The following is a 16,093-nucleotide window of genomic DNA, read 5'->3' as shown; positions in this document are numbered from 1 at the left end:
GGAATGCACTGTCTGAGAGTGTGGTGGAGGCAGGTTCAGTGAGTGTTTAGGATCTGGAATGCACTGTCTGAGAGTGTGGTGGAGGCAGGTTCAGTGAGTGTTTAGCATCTGAAATGCACTGTCTGAGAGTGTGGTGGAGGCAGGTTCAGTGAGTGTTTAGGATCTGGAATGCACTGTCTGAGAGTGTGGTGGAGGCAGGTTCAGTGAGTGTTTAGGATCTGGAATGCACTGTCTGAGAGTGTGGTGGAGGCAGGTTCAGTGAGTGTTTAGCATCTGAAATGCACTGTCTGTGAGTGTGGTGGAGGCAGGTTCAGTGAGTGTTTAGGATCTGGAATGCACTGTCTGAGAGTGTGGTGGAGGCAGGTTCAGTGAGTGTTTAGGATCTGAAATGCACTGTCTGTGAGTGTGGTGGAGGCAGGTTCAGTGAGTGTTTAGGATCTGGAATGCACTGTCTGAGAGTGTGGTGGAGGCAGGTTCAGTGAGTGTTTAGGATCTGGAATGCATTGTCTGAGAGTGTGGTGGAAGCAGGTTCAGTGAGTGTTTAGGATCTGGAATGCATTGTCTGAGAGTGTGGTGGAGGCAGGTTCAGTGAGTTATTAGGATCTGGAATGCACTGTCTGAGAGTGTCGTGGAGGCAGGTTCAGTGAGTGTTTAGCATCTGAAATGCACTGTCTGTGAGTGTGGTGGAGGCAGGTTCAGTGAGTGTTTAGCATCTGAAATGCACTGTCTGTGAGTGTGGTGGAGGCAGGTTCAGTGAGTGTTTAGGATCTGGAATGCACTGTCTGAGAGTGTGGTGGAGGCAGGTTCAGTGAGTGTTTAGCATCTGAAATGCACTGTCTGAGAGTGTGGTGGAGGCAGGTTCAGTGAGTGTTTAGGATCTGGAATGCACTGTCTGAGAGTGTGGTGGAGGCAGGTTCAGTGAGTGTTTAGGATCTGGAATGCACTGTCTGAGAGTGTGGTGGAGGCAGGTTCAGTGAGTGTTTAGGATCTGGAATGCACTGTCTGAGAGTGTGGTGGAGGCAGGTTCAGTGAGTGTTTAGGATCTGGAATGCATTGTCTGAGAGTGTGGTGGAAGCAGGTTCAGTGAGTGTTTAGGATCTGGAATGCACTGTCCGAGAGTGTGGTGGAAGCAGGTTCAGTGAGTGTTTAGGATCTGGAATGCACTGTCTGTGAGTGTGGTGGAGGCAGGTTCAGTGAGTGTTTAGGATCTGGAATGCACTGTCTGATGAGTGTGGTGGAGGCAGGTTCAGTGAGTGTTTAGGATCTGGAATGCACTGCCTGAGAGTGTGGTGGAGGCAGGTTCAGTGAGTGTTTAGGATCTGGAATGCACTGTCTGAGAGTGTGGTGGAGGCAGGTTCAGTGAGTGTTTAGCATCTGAAATGCACTGTCTGAGAGTGTGGTGGAGGCAGGTTCAGTGAGTGTTTAGGATCTGGAATGCACTGTCTGAAAGTGTGGTGGAGGCAGGTTCTGTGAGTGTTTAGGATCTGGAATGCACTGTCTGAGAGTGTGGTGGAGGCAGGTTCAGTGAGTGTTTAGCATCTGAAATGCACTGTCTGTGAGTGTGGTGGAGGCAGGTTCAGTGAGTGTTTAGGATCTGGAATGCACTGTCTGAGAGTGTGGTTGAGGCAGGTTCAGTGAGTGTTTAGGATCTGCAATGCATTGTCTGAGAGTGTGGTGGAAGCAGGTTCAGTGAGTGTTTAGCATCTGAAATGCACTGTCTGTGAGTGTGGTGGAGGCAGGTTCAGTGAGTGTTTAGCATCTGAAATGCACTGTCTGTGAGTGTGGTGGAGGCAGGTTCAGTGAGTGTTTAGGATCTGGAATGCACTGTCTGAGAGTGTGGTGGAGGCAGGTTCAGTGAGTGTTTAGCATCTGAAATGCACTGTCTGAGAGTGTGGTGGAGGCAGGTTCAGTGAGTGTTTAGGATCTGGAATGCACTGTCTGAGAGTGTGGTGGAGGCAGGTTCAGTGAGTGTTTAGGATCTGGAATGCACTGTCTGAGAGTGTGGTGGAGGCAGGTTCAGTGAGTGTTTAGGATCTGGAATGCACTGTCTGAGAGTGTGGTGGAGGCAGGTTCAGTGAGTGTTTAGGATCTGGAATGCACTGTCTGAGAGTGTGGTGGAGGCAGGTTCAGTGAGTGTTTAGGATCTGGAATGCATTGTCTGAGAGTGTGGTGGAAGCAGGTTCAGTGAGTGTTTAGGATCTGGAATGCACTGTCCGAGAGTGTGGTGGAAGCAGGTTCAGTGAGTGTTTAGGATCTGGAATGCACTGTCTGTGAGTGTGGTGGAGGCAGGTTCAGTGAGTGTTTAGGATCTGGAATGCACTGTCTGAGAGTGTGGTGGAGGCAGGTTCAGTGAGTGTTTAGGATCTGGAATGCACTGCCTGAGAGTGTGGTGGAGGCAGGTTCAGTGAGTGTTTAGGATCTGGAATGCACTGTCTGAGAGTGTGGTGGAGGCAGGTTCAGTGAGTGTTTAGCATCTGAAATGCACTGTCTGTGAGTGTGGTGCAGGCAGGTTCAGTGAGTGATTAGGATCTGGAATGCATTGTCTGAGAGTGTGGTGGAAGCAGGTTCAGTGAGTGTTTAGGATCTGGAATGCACTGTCCGAGAGTGTGGTGGAAGCAGGTTCAGTGAGTGTTTAGGATCTGGAATGCACTGTCTGTGAGTGTGGTGGAGGCAGGTTCAGTGAGTGTTTAGGATCTGGAATGCACTGTCTGAGAGTGTGGTGGAGGCAGGTTCAGTGAGTGTTTAGGATCTGGAATGCACTGCCTGAGAGTGTGGTGAAGACAGGTTCAGTGAGTGTTTAGGATCTGGAATGCACTGTCTGAGAGTGTGGTGGAGGCAGGTTCAGTGAGTTATTAGGATCTGGAATGCACTGTCTGAGAGTGTGGTGGAGGCAGGTTCAGTGAGTGTTTAGGATCTGGAATGCACTGTCTGAGAGTGTGGTGGAGGCAGGTTCAGTGAGTGTTTAGCATCTGAAATGCACTGTCTGAGAGTGTGGTGGAGGCAGGTTCAGTGAATGTTTAGGATCTGGAATGCACTGTCTAAAAGTGTGGTGGAGGCAGGTTCTGTGAGTGTTTAGGATCTGGAATGCACTGTCTGAGAGTGTGGTGGAGGCAGGTTCAGTGAGTGTTTAGCATCTGAAATGCACTGTCTGTGAGAGTGGTGGAGGCAGGTTCAGTGAGTGTTTAGGATCTGGAATGCACTGTCTGAGAGTTTGGTTGAGGCAGGTTCAGTGAGTGTTTAGGATCTGGAATGCGCTGTCTGAGAGTGTGGTGGAGGCAGGTTCAGTGAGTGGTTAGGATCTGGAATGCATTGTCTGAGAGTGTGGTGGAAGCAGGTTCAGTGAGTGTTTAGGATCTGGAATGCACTGTCCGAGAGTGTGGTGGAAGCAGGTTCAGTGAGTGTTTAGGATCTGGAATGCACTGTCTGTGAGTGTGGTGGAGGCAGGTTCAGTGAGTGTTTAGGATCTGGAATGCACTGTCTGAGAGTGTGGTGGAGGCAGGTTCAGTGAGTGTTTAGGATCTGGAATGCACTGTCTGAGAGTGTGGTGGAGGCAGGTTCAGTGAGTTATTAGGATCTGGAATGCACTGTCTGAGAGTGTGGTGGAGGCAGGTTCAGTGAGTGTTTAGCATCTGGAATGCACTGTCTGAGAGTGTGGTGGAGGCAGGTTCAGTGAGTGTTTAGCATCTGAAATGCACTGTCTGAGAGTGTGGTGGAGGCAGGTTCAGTGAGTGTTTAGGATCTGGAATGCACTGTCTGAGAGTGTGGTGGAGGCAGGTTCAGTGAGTGTTTAGGATCTGAAATGCACTGTCTGTGAGTGTGGTGGAGGCAGGTTCAGTGAGTGTTTAGGATCTGGAATGCACTGTCTGAGAGTGTGGTGGAGGCAGGTTCAGTGAGTGTTTAGGATCTGAAATGCACTGTCTGAGAGTGTGGTGGAGGCAGGATCAGTGAGTGTTTAGGATCTGGAATGCACTGTTTGAGATTGTGGTGGAGGCAGGTTCAGTGAGTGTTTAGGATCTGGAATGCACTGTCTGAGAGTGTGGTGGAGGCAGGTTCAGTGAGTGTTTAGGATCTGGAATGCACTGTCTGAGAGTGTGGTGGAGGCAGGTTCAGTGAGTGTTTAGGATCTGGAATGCACTGCCTGAGAGTGTGGTGAAGACAGGTTCAGTGAGTGTTTAGGATCTGGAATGCACTGTCTGAGAGTGTGGTGGAGGCAGGTTCAGTGAGTTATTAGGATCTGGAATGCACTGTCTGAGAGTGTGGTGGAGGCAGGTTCAGTGAGTGTTTAGGATCTGGAATGCACTGTCTGAGAGTGTGGTGGAGGCAGGTTCAGTGAGTGTTTAGCATCTGAAATGCACTGTCTGAGAGTGTGGTGGAGGCAGGTTCAGTGAATGTTTAGGATCTGGAATGCACTGTCTAAAAGTGTGGTGGAGGCAGGTTCTGTGAGTGTTTAGGATCTGGAATGCACTGTCTGAGAGTGTGGTGGAGGCAGGTTCAGTGAGTGTTTAGCATCTGAAATGCACTGTCTGTGAGAGTGGTGGAGGCAGGTTCAGTGAGTGTTTAGGATCTGGAATGCACTGTCTGAGAGTTTGGTTGAGGCAGGTTCAGTGAGTGTTTAGGATCTGGAATGCGCTGTCTGAGAGTGTGGTGGAGGCAGGTTCAGTGAGTGGTTAGGATCTGGAATGCATTGTCTGAGAGTGTGGTGGAAGCAGGTTCAGTGAGTGTTTAGGATCTGGAATGCACTGTCCGAGAGTGTGGTGGAAGCAGGTTCAGTGAGTGTTTAGGATCTGGAATGCACTGTCTGTGAGTGTGGTGGAGGCAGGTTCAGTGAGTGTTTAGGATCTGGAATGCACTGTCTGAGAGTGTGGTGGAGGCAGGTTCAGTGAGTGTTTAGGATCTGGAATGCACTGTCTGAGAGTGTGGTGGAGGCAGGTTCAGTGAGTTATTAGGATCTGGAATGCACTGTCTGAGAGTGTGGTGGAGGCAGGTTCAGTGAGTGTTTAGCATCTGGAATGCACTGTCTGAGAGTGTGGTGGAGGCAGGTTCAGTGAGTGTTTAGCATCTGAAATGCACTGTCTGAGAGTGTGGTGGAGGCAGGTTCAGTGAGTGTTTAGGATCTGGAATGCACTGTCTGAGAGTGTGGTGGAGGCAGGTTCAGTGAGTGTTTAGGATCTGGAATGCACTGTCTGAGAGTGTGGTGGAGGCAGGTTCAGTGAGTGTTTAGCATCTGAAATGCACTGTCTGTGAGTGTGGTGGAGGCAGGTTCAGTGAGTGTTTAGGATCTGGAATGCACTGTCTGAGAGTGTGGTGGAGGCAGGTTCAGTGAGTGTTTAGCATCTGAAATGCACTGTCTGTGAGTGTGGTGGAGGCAGGTTCAGTGAGTGTTTAGGATCTGGAATGCACTGTCTGAGAGTGTGGTGGAGGCAGGTTCAGTGAGTGTTTAGGATCTGGAATGCACTGTCTGAAAGTGTGGTGGAGGCAGGTTCAGTGAGTGTTTAGGATCTGGAATGCACTGTCTGAGAGTGTGGTGGAGGCAGGTTCAGTGAGTGTTTAGGATCTGGAATGCACTGTCTGAGAGTGTGGTGGAGGCAGGTTCAGTGAGTGTTTAGGATCTGGAATGCACTGTCTGAGAGTGTGGTGGAGGCAGGTTCAGTGAGTGTTTAGGATCTGGAATGCATTGTCTGAGAGTGTGGTGGAAGCAGGTTCAGTGAGTGTTTAGGATCTGGAATGCACTGTCCGAGAGTGTGGTGGAAGCAGGTTCAGTGAGTGTTTAGGATCTGGAATGCACTGTCTGTGAGTGTGGTGGAGGCAGGTTCAGTGAGTGTTTAGGATCTGGAATGCACTGTCTGAGAGTGTGGTGGAGGCAGGTTCAGTGAGTGTTTAGGATCTGGAATGCACTGCCTGAGAGTGTGGTGGAGGCAGGTTCAGTGAGTGTTTAGGATCTGGAATGCACTGTCTGAGAGTGTGGTGGAGGCAGGTTCAGTGAGTGTTTAGCATCTGAAATGCACTGTCTGTGAGTGTGGTGGAGGCAGGTTCAGTGAGTGATTAGGATCTGGAATGCATTGTCTGAGAGTGTGGTGGAAGCAGGTTCAGTGAGTGTTTAGGATCTGGAATGCACTGTCCGAGAGTGTGGTGGAAGCAGGTTCAGTGAGTGTTTAGGATCTGGAATGCACTGTCTGTGAGTGTGGTGGAGGCAGGTTCAGTGAGTGTTTAGGATCTGGAATGCACTGTCTGAGAGTGTGGTGGAGGCAGGTTCAGTGAGTGTTTAGGATCTGGAATGCACTGCCTGAGAGTGTGGTGAAGACAGGTTCAGTGAGTGTTTAGGATCTGGAATGCACTGTCTGAGAGTGTGGTGGAGGCAGGTTCAGTGAGTGTTTAGCATCTGAAATGCACTGTCTGAGAGTGTGGTGGAGGCAGGTTCAGTGAGTTATTAGGATCTGGAATGCACTGTCTGAGAGTGTGGTGGAGGCAGGTTCAGTGAGTGTTTAGGATCTGGAATGCACTGTCTGAGAGTGTGGTGGAGGCAGGTTCAGTGAGTGTTTAGCATCTGAAATGCACTGTCTGAGAGTGTGGTGGAGGCAGGTTCAGTGAATGTTTAGGATCTGGAATGCACTGTCAAAAAGTGTGGTGGAGGCAGGTTCTGTGAGTGTTTAGGATCTGGAATGCACTGTCTGAGAGTGTGGTGGAGGCAGGTTCAGTGAGTGTTTAGCATCTGAAATGCACTGTCTGTGAGAGTGGTGGAGGCAGGTTCAGTGAGTGTTTAGGATCTGGAATGCACTGTCTGAGAGTTTGGTTGAGGCAGGTTCAGTGAGTGTTTAGGATCTGGAATGCACTGTCTGAGAGTGTGGTGGAGGCAGGTTCAGTGAGTGGTTAGGATCTGGAATGCATTGTCTGAGAGTGTGGTGGAAGCAGGTTCAGTGAGTGTTTAGGATCTGGAATGCACTGTCCGAGAGTGTGGTGGAAGCAGGTTCAGTGAGTGTTTAGGATCTGGAATGCACTGTCTGTGAGTGTGGTGGAGGCAGGTTCAGTGAGTGTTTAGGATCTGGAATGCACTGTCTGAGAGTGTGGTGGAGGCAGGTTCAGTGAGTGTTTAGGATCTGGAATGCACTGCCTGAGAGTGTGGTGGAGGCAGGTTCAGTGAGTGTTTAGGATCTGGAATGCACTGTCTGAGAGTGTGGTGGAGGCAGGTTCAGTGAGTTATTAGGATCTGGAATGCACTGTCTGAGAGTGTGGTGGAGGCAGGTTCAGTGAGTGTTTAGCATCTGGAATGCACTGTCTGAGAGTGTGGTGGAGGCAGGTTCAGTGAGTGTTTAGCATCTGAAATGCACTGTCTGAGAGTGTGGTGGAGGCAGGTTCAGTGAGTGTTTAGGATCTGGAATGCACTGTCTGAGAGTGTGGTGGAGGCAGGTTCAGTGAGTGTTTAGGATCTGGAATGCACTGTCTGAGAGTGTGGTGGAGGCAGGTTCAGTGAGTGTTTAGCATCTGAAATGCACTGTCTGTGAGTGTGGTGGAGGCAGGTTCAGTGAGTGTTTAGGATCTGGAATGCACTGTCTGAGAGTGTGGTGGAGGCAGGTTCAGTGAGTGTTTAGCATCTGAAATGCACTGTCTGTGAGTGTGGTGGAGGCAGGTTCAGTGAGTGTTTAGGATCTGGAATGCACTGTCTGAGAGTGTGGTGGAGGCAGGTTCAGTGAGTGTTTAGGATCTGGAATGCACTGTCTGAAAGTGTGGTGGAGGCAGGTTCAGTGAGTGTTTAGGATCTGGAATGCACTGTCTGAGAGTGTGGTGGAGGCAGGTTCAGTGAGTGTTTAGCATCTGAAATGCACTGTCTGTGAGTGTGGTGGAGGCAGGTTCAGTGAGTGTTTAGGATCTGGAATGCACTGTCTGAGAGTGTGGAGGAGGCAGGTTCAGTGAGTGTTTAGGATCTGGAATGCATTGTCTGAGAGTGTGGTGGAAGCAGGTTCAGTGAGAGTTTAGGATCTGGAATGCACTGTCCGAGAGTGTGGTGGAAGCAGGTTCAGTGAGTGTTTAGGATCTGGAATGCACTGTCTGAGAGTGTGGTGGAGGCAGGTTCAGTGAGTGTTTAGGATCTGGAATGCACTGTCTGTGAGTGTGGTGGAGGCAGGTTCAGTGAGTGTTTAGGATCTGGAATGCACTGTCCGACAGTGTGGTGGAAGCAGGTTCAGTGAGTGTTTAGGATCTGGAATGCACTGTCTGTGAGTGTGGTGGAGGCAGGTTCAGTGAGTGTTTAGGATCTGGAATGCACTGTCCGACAGTGTGGTGGAAGCAGGTTCAGTGAGTGTTTAGGATCTGGAATGCACTGTCTGTGAGTGTGGTGGAGGCAGGTTCAGTGAGTGTTTAGGATCTGGAATGCACTGTCCGACAGTGTGGTGGAAGCAGGTTCAGTGAGTGTTTAGGATCTGGAATGCACTGTCTGTGAGTGTGGTGGAGGCAGGTTCAGTGAGTGTTTAGGATCTGGAATGCACTGTCTGAGAGTGTGGTGGAGGCAGATTCAGTGAGTGTTTAGGATCTGGAATGCACTGCCTGAGAGTGTGGTCGAGGCAGGTTCAGTGAGTGTTTAGGATCTGGAATGCACTGTCTGAGAGTGTGGTGGAGGCAGGTTCAGTGAGTGTTTAGCATCTGAAATGCACTGTCTGTGAGTGTGGTGGAGGCAGGTTCAGTGAGTGTTTAGGATCTGGAATGCACTGTCTGAGAGTGTGGTGGAGGCAGGTTCAGTGAGTGTTTAGGATCTGGAATGCATTGTCTGAGAGTGTGGTGGAAGCAGGTTCAGTGAGTGTTTAGGATCTGGAATGCACTGTCCGAGAGTGTGGTGGAAGCAGGTTCAGTGAGTGTTTAGGATCTGGAATGCACTGTCTGTGAGTGTGGTGGAGGCAGGTTCAGTGTGTGTTTAGTCTCTGGAATGCACTGTCTGAGAGTGTGGTGGAGGCAGGTTCAGTGAGTGTTTAGGATCTGGAATGCACTGTCTGTGAGTGTCGTGGAGGCAGGTTCAGTGAGTGTTTAGGATCTGGAATGCACTGTCTGAGAGTGTGGTGGAGGCAGATTCAGTGAGTGTTTAGGATCTGGAATGCACTGCCTGAGAGTGTGGTCGAGGCAGGTTCAGTGAGTGTTTAGGATCTGGAATGCACTGTCTGAGAGTGTGGTGGAGGCAGGTTCAGTGAGTGTTTAGCATCTGAAATGCACTGTCTGTGAGTGTGGTGGAGGCAGGTTCAGTGAGTGTTTAGGATCTGGAATGCACTGTCTGAGAGTGTGGTGGAGGCAGGTTCAGTGAGTTATTAGGATCTGGAATGCACTGTCTGAGAGTGTGGTGGAGGCAGGTTCAGTGAGTGTTTAGGATCTGGAATGCACTGTCTGAGAGTGTGGTGGAGGCAGGTTCAGTGAGTGTTTAGCATCTGAAATGCACTGTCTGAGAGTGTGGTGGAGGCAGGTTCAGTGAGTGTTTAGGATCTGGAATGCACTGTCTGAGAGTGTGGTGGAGGCAGGTTCAGTGAGTGTTTAGCATCTGAAATGCACTGTCTGTGAGTGTGGTGGAGGCAGGTTCAGTGAGTGTTTAGGATCTGGAATGCACTGTCTGAGAGTGTGCTGGAGGCAGGTTCAGTGAGTGTTTAGCATCTGAAATGCACTGTCTGAGAGTGTGGTGGAGGCAGGTTCAGTGAGTGTTTAGCATCTGAAATGCACTGTCTGTGAGTGTGGTGGAGGCAGGTTCAGTGAGTGTTTAGGATCTGGAATGCACTGTCTGAGAGTGTGGTGGAGGCAGGTTCAGTGAGTGTTTAGCATCTGAAATGCACTGTCTGAGAGTGTGGTGGAGGCAGGTTCAGTGAGTGTTTAGGATCTGGAATGCACTGTCTGTAAGTGTGGTGGAGGCAGGTTCAGTGAGTGTTTAGGATCTGGAATGCACTGTCTGAGAGTGTGGTGGAGGCAGGTTCAGTGAGTGTTTAGCATCTGAAATGCACTGTCTGTAAGTGTGGTGGAGGCAGGTTCAGTGAGTGTTTAGGATCTGGAATGCACTGTCTGAGAGTGTGGTGGAGGCTGGTTCAGTGAGTGTTTTGGATCTGGAATGCACTGTCTGTGAGTGTGGTGGAGGCAGGTTCAGTAAGCGTTTAGGATCTGGAATGCACTGTCTGAGAGTGTGGTGGAGGCAGGTTCAGTGAGTGTTTTGGATCTGGAATGCACTGTCTGTGAGTGTGGTGGAGGCAGGTTCAGTAAGCGTTTAGGATCTGGAATGCACTGTCTGAGAGTGTGGTGGAGGCAGGTTCAGTGAGTGTTTAGGATCTGGAATGCACTGTCTGAGAGTGTGGTGGAGGCAGGTTCAGTGAGTGTTTAGGATCTTGAATGCACTGTCTGAGAGTGTGGTGGAGGCAGGTTCAGTGAGTGTTTAGGATCTGGAATGCACTGTCTGTGAGTGTGGTGGAGGCAGGTTCAGTGAGTGTTTAGGATCTGGAATGCACTGTCTGAGAGTGTGGTGGAGGCAGGTTCAGTGAGTGTTTAGCATGTGAAATGCACTGTCTGTGAGTGTGGTGGAGGAAGGTTCAGTGAGTGTTTAGCATCTGGAATGCACTGTCTGAGAGTGTGGTGGAGGCAGGTTCAGTGAGTGTTTAGCATCTGAAATGCACTGTCTGAGAGTGTGGTGGAGGCAGGTTCAGTGAGTGTTTAGCATCTGGAATGCACTGTCTGAGAGTGTGGTGGAGGCAGGTTCAGTGAGTGTTTAGCATCTGAAATGCACTGTCTGAGAGTGTGGTGGAGGCAGGTTCAGTGAGTGTTTAGCATCTGAAATGCACTGTCTGAGAGTGTGGTGGAGGCAGGTTCAGTGAGTGTTTAGCATCTGAAATGCACTGTCTGAGAGTGTGGTGGAGGCAGGTTCAGTGACTGTTTAGCATCTGAAATGCACTGTCTGTGAGTGTGGTGGAGTCAGGTTCAGTGATTGTTTAGGATCTGGAATGCACAGTCTGAGAGTGTGGTGGGGGCAGGTTCAGTGAGTGTTTAGGATCTGGAATACACTGTCTGAGAGTGTGGTGGAGGCAGGTTCAGTGAGTGTTTAGGATCTGGAATGCACTGTCTGAGAGTGTGGTGGAGGCAGGTTCAGTGAGTGTTTAGGATCTGGAATGCACTGTCTGAAAGTGTGGTGGAGGCAGGTTCAGTGAGTGTTTAGGATATGGAATGCACTGTCTGAGAGTGTGGTGGAGGCAGGTTCAGTGAGTGTTTAGCATCTGAAATGCACTGTCTGTGAGTGTGGTGGAGGCAGGTTCAGTGAGTGTTTAGGATCTGGAATGCACTGTCTGAGAGTGTGGTGGAGGCAGGTTCAGTGAGTGTTTAGGATCTGGAATGCATTGTCTGAGAGTGTGGTGGAAGCAGGTTCAGTGAGAGTTTAGGATCTGGAATGCACTGTCCGAGAGTGTGGTGGAAGCAGGTTCAGTGAGTGTTTAGGATCTGGAATGCACTGTCTGTGAGTGTGGTGGAGGCAGGTTCAGTGAGTGTTTAGGATCTGGAATGCACTGTCTGAGAGTGTGGTGGAAGCAGGTTCAGTGAGTGTTTAGGATCTGGAATGCATTGTCTGAGAGTGTGGTGGAAGCAGGTTCAGTGAGAGTTTAGGATCTGGAATGCACTGTCCGAGAGTGTGGTGGAAGCAGGTTCAGTGAGTGTTTAGGATCTGGAATGCACTGTCTGTGAGTGTGGTGGAGGCAGGTTCAGTGAGTGTTTAGGATCTGGAATGCACTGTCTGAGAGTGTGTTGGAGGCAGGTTCAGTGAGTGTTTAGGATCTGGAATGCACTGCCTGAGAGTGTGGTGGAGGCAGGTTCAGTGAGTGTTTAGGATCTGGAATGCACTGTCTGAGAGTGTGGTGGAGGCAGGTTCAGTGAGTGTTTAGCATCTGAAATGCACTGTCTGAGAGTGTGGTGGAGGCAGGTTCAGTGAGTTATTAGGATCTGGAATGCACTGTCTGAGAGTGTGGTGGAGGCAGGTTCAGTGAGTGTTTAGCATCTGAAATGCACTGTCTGAGAGTGTGGTGGAGGCAGGTTCAGTGAGTGTTTAGGATCTGGAATGCACTGTCTGAAAGTGTGGTGGAGGCAGGTTCTGTGAGTGTTTAGGATCTGGAATGCACTGTCTGAGAGTGTGGTGGAGGCAGGTTCAGTGAGTGTTTAGCATCTGAAATGCACTGTCTGTGAGTGTGGTGGAGGCAGGTTCAGTGAGTGTTTAGGATCTGGAATGCACTGTCTGAGAGTGTGGTGGAGGAAGGTTCAGTGAGTGTTTAGGATCTGGAATGCATTGTCTGAGAGTGTGTTGGAAGCAGGTTCAGTGAGTGTTTAGGATCTGGAATGCACTGTCCGAGAGTGTGGTGGAAGCATGTTCAGTGAGTGTTTAGGATCTGGAATGCACTGTCTGTGAGTGTGGTGGAGGCAGGTTCAGTGAGTGTTTAGGATCTGGAATGCACTGTCTGAGAGTGTGGTGGAGGCAGGTTCAGTGAGTGTTTAGGATCTGGAATGCACTGCCTGAGAGTGTGGTCGAGGCAGGTTCAGTGAGTGTTTAGGATCTGGAATGCACTGTCTGAGTGTGTGGTGGAGGCAGGTTCAGTGAGTGTTTAGCATCTGAAATGCACTGTCTGTGAGTGTGGTGGAGGCAGGTTCAGTGAGTGTTTAGGATCTGGAATGCACTGTCTGAGAGTGTGGTGGAGGCAGGTTCAGTGAGTTATTAGGATCTGGAATGCACTGTCTGAGAGTGTGGTGGAGGCAGGTTCAGTGAGTGTTTAGGATCTGGAATGCACTGTCTGAGAGTGTGGTGGAGGCAGGTTCAGTGAGTGTTTAGCATCTGAAATGCACTGTCTGAGAGTGTGGTGGAGGCAGGTTCAGTGAGTGTTTAGGATCTGAATGCACTGTCTGAGAGTGTGGTGGAGGCAGGTTCAGTGAGTGTTTAGGATCTGGAATGCACTGTCTGAGAGTGTGGTGGAGGCAGGTTCAGTGAGTGTTTAGCATCTGAAATGCACAGTCTGTGAGTGTGGTGGAGGCAGGTTCAGTGAGTGTTTAGGATCTGGAATGCACTGTCTGAGAGTGTGCTGGAGGCAGGTTCAGTGAGTGTTTAGCATCTGAAATGCACTGTCTGAGAGTGTGGTGGAGGCAGGTTCAGTGAGTGTTTAGCATCTGAAATGCACTGTCTGTGATTATGGTGGAGGCAGGTTCAGTGAGTGTTTAGGATCTGGAATGCACTGTCTGAGAGTGTGGTGGAGGCAGGTTCAGTGAGTGTTTAGGATCTTGAATGCACTGTCTGAGAGTGTGGTGGAGGCAGGTTCAGTGAGTTTTTAGGATCTGGAATGCACTGTCTGTGAGTGTGGTGGAGGCAGGTTCAGTGAGTGTTTAGGATCTGGAATGCACTGTCCGAGAGTGTGGTGGAAGCATGTTCAGTGAGTGTTTAGGATCTGGAATGCACTGTCTGTGAGTGTGGTGGAGGCAGGTTCAGTGAGTGTTTAGGATCTGGAATGCACTGTCTGAGAGTGTGGTGGAGGCAGGTTCAGTGAGTGTTTAGGATCTGGAATGCACTGCCTGAGAGTGTGGTCGAGGCAGGTTCAGTGAGTGTTTAGGATCTGGAATGCACTGTCTGAGTGTGTGGTGGAGGCAGGTTCAGTGAGTGTTTAGCATCTGAAATGCACTGTCTGTGAGTGTGGTGGAGGCAGGTTCAGTGAGTGTTTAGGATCTGGAATGCACTGTCTGAGAGTGTGGTGGAGGCAGGTTCAGTGAGTTATTAGGATCTGGAATGCACTGTCTGAGAGTGTGGTGGAGGCAGGTTCAGTGAGTGTTTAGGATCTGGAATGCACTGTCTGAGAGTGTGGTGGAGGCAGGTTCAGTGAGTGTTTAGCATCTGAAATGCACTGTCTGAGAGTGTGGTGGAGGCAGGTTCAGTGAGTGTTTAGGATCTGAATGCACTGTCTGAGAGTGTGGTGGAGGCAGGTTCAGTGAGTGTTTAGGATCTGGAATGCACTGTCTGAGAGTGTGGTGGAGGCAGGTTCAGTGAGTGTTTAGCATCTGAAATGCACAGTCTGTGAGTGTGGTGGAGGCAGGTTCAGTGAGTGTTTAGGATCTGGAATGCACTGTCTGAGAGTGTGCTGGAGGCAGGTTCAGTGAGTGTTTAGCATCTGAAATGCACTGTCTGAGAGTGTGGTGGAGGCAGGTTCAGTGAGTGTTTAGCATCTGAAATGCACTGTCTGTGATTATGGTGGAGGCAGGTTCAGTGAGTGTTTAGGATCTGGAATGCACTGTCTGAGAGTGTGGTGGAGGCAGGTTCAGTGAGTGTTTAGGATCTTGAATGCACTGTCTGAGAGTGTGGTGGAGGCAGGTTCAGTGAGTTTTTAGGATCTGGAATGCACTGTCTGTGAGTGTGGTGGAGGCAGGTTCAGTGAGTGTTTAGGATCTGGAATGCACTGTCTGAGAGTGTGGTGGAGGCAGGTTCAGTGAGTGTTTAGCATATGAAATGCACTGTCTGTGAGTGTGGTGGAGGCAGGTTCAGTGAGTGTTTAGGATCTGGAATGCACTGTCTGAGAGTGTGGTGGAGGCAGGTTCAGTGAGTGTTTTGCATCTGGAATGCACTGTCTGAGAGTGTGGTGGAGGCAGGTTCAGTGAGTGTTTAGGATCTGGAATGCACTGTCTGAGAGTGTGGTGGAGGCAGGTTCAGTGAGTGTTTAGCATCTGAAATGCACTGTCTGTGAGTGTGGTGGAGGCAGGTTCAGTGAGTGTTTAGGATCTGGAATGCACTGTCTGAGAGTGTGGTGGAGGCAGGTTCAGTGAGTGTTTAGGATCTGGAATGCACTGTCTGAGAGTGTGGTGGAGGCAGGTTCAGTGAGTGTTTAGGATCTGGAATGCACTGTCTGAGAGTGTAGTGCAGGCAGGTTCAGTGAATGTTTAGGATCTGGAATGCACTGTCTGAGAGTGTGGTGGAGGCAGGTTCAGTGAGTGTTTAGGATCTGGAATGCACTGCCTGAGAGTGTGGTGGAGGCAGGTTCAGTGAGTGTTTAGGATCTGGAATGCACTGTCTGAGAGTGTGGTGAAGGCAGGTTCAGTGAGTGTTTAGGATCTGGAATGCACAGCCTGAGATTGCGGTGGAGGCAGGTTCAGTGAGTGTTTAGGATCTGGAATGCACTGTCTGAGAGTGTGGTGGAGGCAGGTTCAGTGAGTGTTTAGCATCTGAAATGCACTGTCTGAGAGTGTGGTGGAGGCAGGTTCAGTGAGTGTTTAGGATCTGGAATGCACTGTCTGAGAGTGTGGTGGAGGCAGGTTCAGTGAGTGTTTAGCATCTGAAATGCACTGTCTGAGAGTGTGGTGGAGGCAGGTTCAGTGAGTGTTTAGCATCTGAAATGCACTGTCTGTGAGTGTGGTGGAGGCAGGTTCAGTGAGTGTTTAGGATCTGGAATGCACTGTCTGAGAGTGTGATGGAGGCAGGTTCAGTGAGTGTTTAGGATCTGGAATGCACAGCCTGAGAGTGTGGTGAAGGCAGGTTCAGTGAGTGTTTAGGATCTGGAATGCACAGCCTGAGAGTGCGGTGGAGGCAGGTTCAGTGAGTGTTAGGATCTGGAATGCACTGTCTGAGAGTGTGGTGGAGGCAGGTTCAGTGAGTGTTTAGGATCTGGAATGCACTGTCTGAGAGTGTGGTGGAGGCAGGTTCAGTGAGTGTTTAGGATCTGGAATGCACTGTCTGAGAGTGTGGTGGAGGCAGGTTCAGTGAGTGTTTAGCATCTGAAATGCACTGTCTGAGAGTGTGGTGGAGGCAGGTTCAGTGAGTGTTTAGCATCTGAAATGCACTGTCTGAGAGTGTGGTGGAGGCAGGTTCAGTGAGTGTTTAGGATCTGGAATGCACTGTCTGAGAGTGTGGTGGAGGCAGGTTCAGTGAGTGTTTAGCATCTGAAATGCACTGTCTGAGAGTGTGGTGGAGGCAGGTTCAGTGAGTGTTTAGCATCTGAAATGCACTGTCTGTGAGTGTGGTGGAGGCAGGTTCAGTGAGTGTTTAGGATCTGGAATGCACTGCCTGAGAGTGTGGTGGAGGCAGGTTCAGTGAGTGTTTAGGATCTGGAATGCACTGTCTGAGAGTGTGTTGGAGGCAGGT

The sequence above is a fragment of the Heterodontus francisci genome, chromosome 8 (genome assembly GCF_036365525.1).
Source record: "Heterodontus francisci isolate sHetFra1 chromosome 8, sHetFra1.hap1, whole genome shotgun sequence".
Lineage (NCBI taxonomy): Eukaryota > Metazoa > Chordata > Chondrichthyes > Heterodontiformes > Heterodontidae > Heterodontus > Heterodontus francisci.
Note: the sequence above shows the minus strand (reverse complement) of the source record.